This window comes from Cyphomyrmex costatus, unplaced genomic scaffold, assembly GCF_001594065.2.
Source record: "Cyphomyrmex costatus isolate MS0001 unplaced genomic scaffold, Ccosl1.0 scaffold223, whole genome shotgun sequence".
NCBI lineage: Eukaryota > Metazoa > Arthropoda > Insecta > Hymenoptera > Formicidae > Cyphomyrmex > Cyphomyrmex costatus.
Window position 1 is genome coordinate 197,857 of NW_017276291.1, and position 9,380 is coordinate 207,236.

At 31.8% G+C, this 9,380-nt stretch overlaps 1 pseudogene; it reads right to left on the reverse strand.

The window, feature by feature from the left end:
* Window positions 1–227: 227 nt before the first annotated feature.
* LOC108773894 (uncharacterized) lies at window positions 228–756 on the reverse strand (annotated as a pseudogene).
* Window positions 757–9,380: the final 8,624 nt, after the last annotated feature.

Here is a 9,380-nt window from a genome sequence, read left to right on the forward strand (position 1 = left end):
AACCCGTGCATTATTATGATGGAAGAGCATTTTCTTTTTCGCCAAATGGGGACGTTTTTTCTTTAAAATGTTGTTGAAACGATCCAATAAGGCTGTGTAGTAATTGCCATTGATCGTTTGCTTCGACGAAAGGTAATCGATGAATTATACCAAGTGCATCTCAAAAAATTGTGGCCATCACCTTTCCGGCCGACTTCACGGTTTTCGCCTTCTTCGGAACTGATTCACTATTGTTTTGACTGTTCCTTTGTCTTGGGTGTGAAGTAATAGATCCATGTTTCGTCCACAGTAATGAATCGTCGCAGAAATTCATCCAAATTACGTTGAAACATCTTCAAACATTGTTTTGAAATCGTCACACGGTCACGCTTATGGTCCACAGTGAGTAAACGCGGCACCCATCTTACCGATAACTTTTTCATATCTAATTGTTCCTGCAAAATTGAAATCACTGTGCCATGTGGTATGCCTGTGGCCTCAACAAACTCGCGCACTTTCACTAATCAATCAGTCAAAACAATATCGTGGACTTTATCGATGATTTCTGGCGTGGCAGCCTTAATTGGACGTCCCGAACGAGGTGCATCACATGGTGGATGTACGACCACGTTTAAATTCATTCATCCAATTATATACAGTCGCGAACGCTGGTTCAGATGTGCTATGAACATTATCCAACTCGGCTTTGATTTCTTTCGGCATTAAACTTTTCATATGTAGATGTTTGATCACTGCACGAAACTCGTTTTTTTCCATTTTGCAAAAAATACAAAGGTTGTTCACTTTAATGGTCTACAGAGATGAAACCTCTTGATAAACTCCGCTCAAAATTTGACAGTAATCAGCTGAAAGATGCTACTTGTCAAAAAGTAATGTGACATGACACTGCGAGTGCCGTCTGACAGATTTTCTAAGAACTTATTGATTTTCCCTCGTATCATAAAATTTGATTTTTTTTCTATATGCCCTACGAGCGGAGATATAATAATATATGTAATATATAATAAATCGATATATCTGATTTATAAATTTTGAAATTTCACATGTATCATCCGTAATACAAACCAGATTGAAGATCAGGACTTCCTCTCGCGCATGAATGTTGAAGAATTCGCGGCATATCACTGAATCCACGTACCTGAAATCAGGATATATAAATAACGATTATTCAAATACGACTAAATTAATTTTTAAAGTTGAGTAACTGAATAATAAAAGTCATCTCTACTTGTAATTCTTTTTGGCGAAAACATAGAATATTTCTTATTCAAGTTATCAATATAATATAGCGAATATAATATAGCGAAACAAAAAAATAATGTAATGTACATATAAGACCATAAGAATCAACCGTAAGTTGTTTATATTACGCTAAACAATTTAACAGCAACAATACGTCACATATGATAAATCCGTATGTTTCGACTCCACTTTCAGTATTAAACTTAAAAAATAATGTGCAACAATTGAGATCTGCATCGCTGTCATAATATTTTCAAACTCTCATTCTGTATGCGATTATCATAGAATAGTTATGAGGCAGGAGTAAGTTGTCCAACACATTAGTGCGAGGTCCACAATAGTAGTCGTAGAAGACGTAGGGTCTTAAGTTGTAGAAAATTGACCAATCACAGTCGAATATAAGAAGAATATTATTGGTTAATTTTCTACGATTGAAGACCTTACGATCGCTACTACTTCTCTTGTAAACCTTGCATTACAATGCTGAGTTGTGATAAAATAACTTAAGCTGGAAATTACAAATTGTTGGAAAATTATAAAAATTGGATAACAAAGACATTTTTCGCAATGTAATTAAATTATTTACAGATTTTTAATATATCATAGATTTTAATATATTCATAGATTTTAATATGTCATTCAACATATTATTAAGATCCAAAATGCAATGAGCATAAAAAATGGTTAAATTGTTAGTCAATTTAACTCGTGATAGTACTGCGGTAGTTCATTAGTTTGTATTGTAAATCTAAAAAAATTTCGGTGCGCATTTAAAGATTTACATTGGTAATATATAAATTCAAAAAAATTATATTAGAAGCATCCAAGATCCAGTTTGACCGTAAATGGCTTATTCTCATCGGTATTTAGTTTAAAATTATGATATTATAATTCATAATAAAATTTGCATGTATCTAGCCTTATCTTGAATTATAAAGCTATATATAGCCTTAAAATATCGTAGCACACGTTAGACAAAAATAAATGATAAAACAGTTCTTGATATACGTATATTTTCTGCTAATTTTTAACGCATCAATATTTGTGAATATTCATCCCTGGGAATTAAAGAGAGAATTTAGTAACAAGTCTTTTTTCGAAACAATACTGTGAAATAATAAAAAGTAAATTGTACACATAGATTAATTTCTAAACATCGAGAATTATATGTATAATTATTTTATTTTTCTCGAAATAAAAGGATGTAAAACGTAATATTAAAAATAAATTTATTACACAGAATATAATATATTTAATTGAAAAAGTTGTCACATTTTGTATATATGTCGCAACCTTTTCGCGAAAAGGCGAATTTCTCAAAAAGACTGCGACATATACATACTTAGTAAAAAACTTGGGTCTGTAAAGTACATGAAGCAATATCTTTTATTTTTAAATAATTTAAATAGTTATTAACGAAAAAAAAGATCATGCTCGGTTAATTAACAACTCGTTCGATTTATTTGGCTTATATGTTCGTTGATCCGTTTTCTTCCTATCTCTGTTCAATTGTCTCATTATTCGGCTGTCATACATCAAATCTGTGTGCATACATTCGTCTGGGAAATTTGCTGGACACAAATCATGCTGCCCGTTTTCACGAGATTAAATTCATTTTACGCATATTACTGAGCGTATTCATTCGTTCGTTCGTTTTCATCGCGCCGCGACGCGTCGTATATCACCGACATGCGTTGCCACCCCTTCATCCTCCTTCTCGACAAGGGATGCACATTCAGTGCTATATTGTCGCTTATCGTCGGGCAGCAATAGCAATTATATAACATGAACCGTTGGATAAATTTTTATAACTCGCGCGACAAGATTAATGCCACTTTTAGTGGAATAAAAATTAAAACATTGCATATTTTTGAAACTATTGAATGCTGTACCACTGCTCGTTAGTTACATGATTATAATGGCATTGCGTGTATAATATACAATTTACAATTGTACAACGTGAACTATTTAGATAAATTTTTGATTATGTAATAGAAAAGTTTAATTAAATGAAAGACGAAATTTTACATCCCTTTTAATACTACTTAATCTTAATCAGCTTGTATTTATAATATTATAAATACATATATAAATATTTATTTATAAATAAATATTTATAATATTATAAATACAATATTTGTATTTATAATATTATAAATTTTTTTTCTCTCAACGTGTTTCATAGAAAGAATTAAGAAAGAGAAAAGAGTAATTAGAGACACGTCAATCCTGAAACATATGGCCGTATCGGAATATCTTCCCTCATGTTATACAAGACAGTTGGTGCATTGAAATCAATGTTAAATACACAGATTCATAACAAATCTCGGCTATTGCTCTTCTCGATCGTTTACATATGCGATGAAGTGACTCGTAATATTATAATATACTGTCCGCGATCATATGGACGGTTTTCTGCACCGCAAATGAGAAGGAGAACGAGTTCTTCCATAGAGCTTAAAAAGAGGATATGGGAGACAGAACGTGCCAAATATGTACACGGGTCGATAAGCATATTCCCATAGGCACTCGTGTGTAAACTGCGAATACCGTCTTCGTCATCGTCGAGATGCGATGAGGACCACTCTTCCGCGTCCCTCGGACAACAAGAGCACAGCGCTAGATGTGTAGTACGCATTTCCGAGTTTTCGAGCCCTCCCCCATCCGGAGACTGAGAGTTCATAATATGCTCTTGCAATCAAAGTTAAATGTGCAGTTCTCCTATCCCCTATCTCGATTCTCGAAAGTTCTACCACTAAAGTCCATCCTCGTCACGACAATCCTAAAACTGAGCAATCCTGCTGATGATGTATTTAACAACGTTAAAGCCCGATCTACAATTGCGTAAACATAGTTGTAGTTGTAAGAATTGACTAATCACAGTTGAATACGAGGAGAATATTCGACTGTCATTGGTCAATTCTTATAACTACAACCACTTACAACTATGTTTACGCAATTGTAGATCGGTCTTACCAGTTAAACAACGTTTCATCCTTAAATCTTTCTCCCTCTTCCTCCCCTTCTCCATCTCTCTCTCAAACATAAGAATACATTTCATCGATACACAAGTGAAACGTGGTTTCTGTACCTGCAGCAATCTGTATCTTCTAGTCTAAATGAAATTAAAACTAGATAATCAGGCGTGATTCGATGCGATTAGGCACAATTATGGTCTGTAACGACGCAGTTCATCTGCGAAATGGTAGAAAAAACTGAATATCGATTTTTGGAAAATATGACAACACAGAGCGAAAGAATTAATAACTATCAATATACAGAATTTTAAAAAATACAAGTTAGTTAATAGGTAATTGTTGAGAGATTTTAATTTTGTAATAGAATTTTATAATAGATATTCAAGAGCTAATTAATTAACCTATAAATGTCAACTAAATATAAAATAATGTTAATGTCGTATATATAATTTCGTATGCAGCGATGTAAATGTTACGTGCAATATGTATTATATTGTTATACACATTTCTATAATTACATTTAAATCATTAAATGCAAATTTTTAACATTTTACTTTTAATCAGTATATACTAGATTATTAATATTGTTCATATCAATATGCAATATCTAACAATTATCTCTATAAAATAAATTTCGAAAAATTTCAGAGATTTTTCCTAAAGTTAAAGATAAGTTTAACAAATTATTAGATAATTATTAGGTAAACATAGTTTCTGCAGTATTTTTGCTTAAAAAACTCATTTATCAAAAGCAAAAAATATATCAATCAAAGTATAACATTTGCCCTCGCTAGCTATACATTTTTCTCATCTTTCGAGCAATAAGTGGATTCCGCGACGATAGAATGATTAATCTTTTGAAGCAATCCATTCGTCGATCCATTTTCGCACATGCTCGTAATTTTTGAAGCGTGTATCCATCAAGCCGTGCTGCATCGATTGGAACAAGTAATGATCTGAAGGAAGTCTGGTGAATACGCTGTGTGCGGGAGAACTTCCCACTCGAGCTGCATCAGTGTTTCCTTGACGGCTTTTGCAACGTGTGGTCGGGCGTTGTCGTGCAAAAGCATAACTTTGCGTCGATTGGTAGCTACTACTAGCCTTTTTTCCAACAATGCTTCATTCAGACGGTTAAATTATAATTGATATCGATCCCCCGTGATACTTTCGGTCAGTTTGAGTAGCTCGTAGTAAATCACGCCTTGCATATCCCACCAAATGCAGACATTGCTTTGTGGCCATGGATATTTCGTTTTAGTGTTGAGGGTTGGCCGGGGTGCACCTATGACGTTTGGGATTGTCAAAATATATCCACTTTTCATTGCCAGTCACAATGAGCCATAAAAAACTCTTTTTTTGCTTTCTGGCGAGCAGAGAAATAGAGATGTTTAAACGATTCGCAATGACATTTTCGATTAAGTGGTACCCATTTTCCTTTCTTTTGAATCTTTCCCATTGGATGTAGACGTTTGGAAACAGCCATCGGAGTAATAATATTTAATGCTAACGTAATAACGTTTAATGCTAAAGTAATAACGTTTAATGCTACAGACAATTGTTGGAGCGTTTGAGCTGAGTTTTCGTCTAATAATGTTTGCAATTCGGTGTCTTCAAACGTTTCCGGTTGACCTGAGCGTTGTTTATTATTCACATCATAATCACCACTTTTTAATCGCTGAAATAATTCTTGACATGTTTTTTCCGATGAAGCATAATTGCCATAAGCTTCGACAAGCAATTTATGAGCTGCAGTTGCAGTTTTTTTTCAAATCAAAGTAATGAAGCAACACGTCGAAAAAACAACTTATCACGTTCTATGTTTAATAAAAAAAAAAAAAAATAGCACTGTTCGCGCTTAAATGAATCTTTTTGCACTGAATTTTGTTGACAAATGTCTAACCTCTAAAATGCAGCCAGTTTCAAAAAGTCAAAGTAAATTACATCTACTATAGCGTCATCTAAATGTGAACCGCGGAAACTAAGTTTAGCACCTAATAATACGTTGCGTATTAACGTTAATTTTCAAAAAATTGCTGCCATTAAATTGTGGCCGGCAATTTATTTCTTTTGTTTTAAAATATTTGTCTGCAACATCATTTCCGGTCTTACCGCATGAATGGGCCGATTATGTGGACGCCGTGAACGAATAGACACAATAAGAAATAATTAACTTAGCCGGATATATGTATATGTATGTGCTAGCTCACTCAGGGAATTGGCGCTATAAATAAAAGTAGCTCTATAAGTTTCATAGTTCCTGGCCAATATAATTGAACACGGTTATTACACGTGTAGCAACTATAGTTGTATATTTTTCAATTTTGCGTAATATAATAATGGCTGTTTATAATGTTTGCTTTCTTTTTAGGAAACTCAGTCAACACACGTGTCATTCTGTTTACCTTTGTGAACCTGGCATCCGACTTTAAGAAAAATTCATTTTTATACGCATTAAATTAAGCTCGTATCACTTTTCTTATCGTTTGTTCCTCAAGGATTTGAAATTAAAAAGAGTTGAAAAAAATGCCAGCACCCTATTTTGAAATAATTTTAATTCTGTAAACGGGTGCTGTTTCGGGATCGTTTGTACCACGTTTTCGTTTGTACTTTTACAGAGGTACTTGTACTGATTTTTGAAAATAAAGGTGAGAATTAACTTTGCCAATTATTAATTAAAAGAAATTCATAGAAATCAAGCAATTTCTTTAGGATATTTAAGAATAATTTCTTCCATGTGTATGAAGTAGATGTACACTATGTGTGAATCATCGTCACGTGAACATGAATGTCGTGTGCTAATTCACCTGATTACGACCTGCAACTGTGTCTACAATATCTGACCGCATTTGCATATATACATCTTTGTATGTATGTAGATTGTCCTGAGAGAATTGCGTCCATCCACTTTGGAATCTATACGTGGTTATATGTATACAGGGGAATGATGATGCTTAGGGCCTGATTGCAGACATTGGATATATGTGTACGTACAAGCAGCAATACAACATAAACAATATTGTCCAAATTAATCAATATATTATATTAAGGAAGAATATGCTTCTTGTATAAATGAATATTATGCTACAATCGAATATTAAATTAAAATAAAAAGTGTTTTTATTCATATATATATATATATATATATATATATATATATATATATATATATATATATGCAATAAAGCCCAATATTACAATTACAAAAAATTTTTTTTTATTTATTTAGAAATATTTTATTTAGAAAATAAATTTTTTATATTTGTGAATGAGTGAAATTTTTTATTCTTATTTAGTTTATAATAATTTTGAATATTCCCATAAATAAAATTTTAAAAAATAAAATTTAAATAAACAAAATTTTAAAAAATAAAATTAATCAGATGAATTTAATTCAGCTCAAGCACCTTAATTATAATAGTTTTAATATCAACAGTGTATATACATTTAATAAATATTAATACATTATTAATGCATTCAATAAATAAACTAAATTTCATTGCTTTAATTAAATTAATGACATGTTGAATAAAAGCAGGATGCGACCTATAGATAACTCAAATTGTAGGTACAATTTAACATTATAGGAATAACATTAACATATAGAAAATGCAATATGCAGAGAATGGCTTCGACATTTCCAAAACCATGCATCATTAGCGCTTCTTGCCTAGTGACTCTATAGGGACACACTGTTTTTGCCTTAATACGCGCGTAGTCTCATGTCCAACAGTATATTCTGGCTGGACAGCACACACTTATATCAAAATATGTAATAGAGTACATTATAGCTGGACGATGAACATAATAATAATCACGACAATAACGATGAGATATCTTAAAAAGTAACAGATGTTATACATACTTTGCATCACAATATCTTCGCTCATAGAACACGTAGACAAAAAATAATAAAAAATAATTTTACCGTTTCTTCGAATTTTACTAGTAACAGAATTATTTCAGCACTAAAGATATCGCTTGATCGTTTAAAGTCTTTATTTCCTAATTATTGTGTTGTTTTATAACGATCTTATAGAAAACTTTTTATTGAATAATAGATGTATTTTTTAAATAAAGGTAAAACATGATCAAACAATAGTCAGATAACTGTTATTATCAAAATTATTAATTAACGTGTATACAAGTTGGTTAGCATAAAAGATTAAAAGCACGTGACGAATTAAGAGACTGTGAGCTAATTAAGCTAATTAAAAGAAGAGAATAAATTAATTGATGGAGCTGACAACAACGATAATTATAACGTTAAAATTGATTAAGCTCTCATCGAAGAAAATATTTGCGTGACTTGCCTGCGTTCAATGAGAGTAGTATGCAATATGACGTTTTCGATAGAATGCGAGGCGGTGCATCCTACCGCGGCGTACAAGGGCGAATAAACATTTGGCTAATAATAATGAATCTATAATTGGACAATGCGAGACGGAAAACCATAAAATCGACGCGTGTGACAGCCAATGAAAACATGAAATCAAAATACCAAATACAAAATTAAATGATGCGATCTAGACTTTGCATTGAAACTTATCAAAAATAACAAGGAAAAAAATAACGCACGTATGAAAAATATTCAAAAACTTCAACACATTCCTATAAAAATTACAAAGGTTAATAGCTAAAATATAAAATAAATTCAACTAATATAGGAGTATATGATAAGATTTTGCAGGAAAGGGGAGCAATCGCTAATGACATTGACCTAGACATATATTCTATGAGGTTATAATCCTGTTATTCGTTAAAAGAATATTAACAAAAAAAATTTTTTAAATAACATCATTTCTGTTATATACATATACTGTAGGGGAAAAAAACATACATTTTAAAATTAAAATAAGTTGAGATTTTTGCGTTGTATTAATAAAATATAGAAAAAGCTGCTAATGTTGCAATGTCACGAAAACTCAAAATCGTCATTTTTTGTCTCTTTGAGACCATTTTTCTTGCGATGAAACTTTTTTAAAAATTTTGTTCTGCAGTAGTGTTAGTATAGATAATTTATACAGTAGAATTAAATTTTCACGCTTCTACTGCTTTGTTGTTCCTATAATATCAATTTTTGTTGTTACTCGAAACACTGGGATCTGATTCCTACAATTATTCAAGATAGAATTCAATTGAATTCATTGGTTGGAATATTCT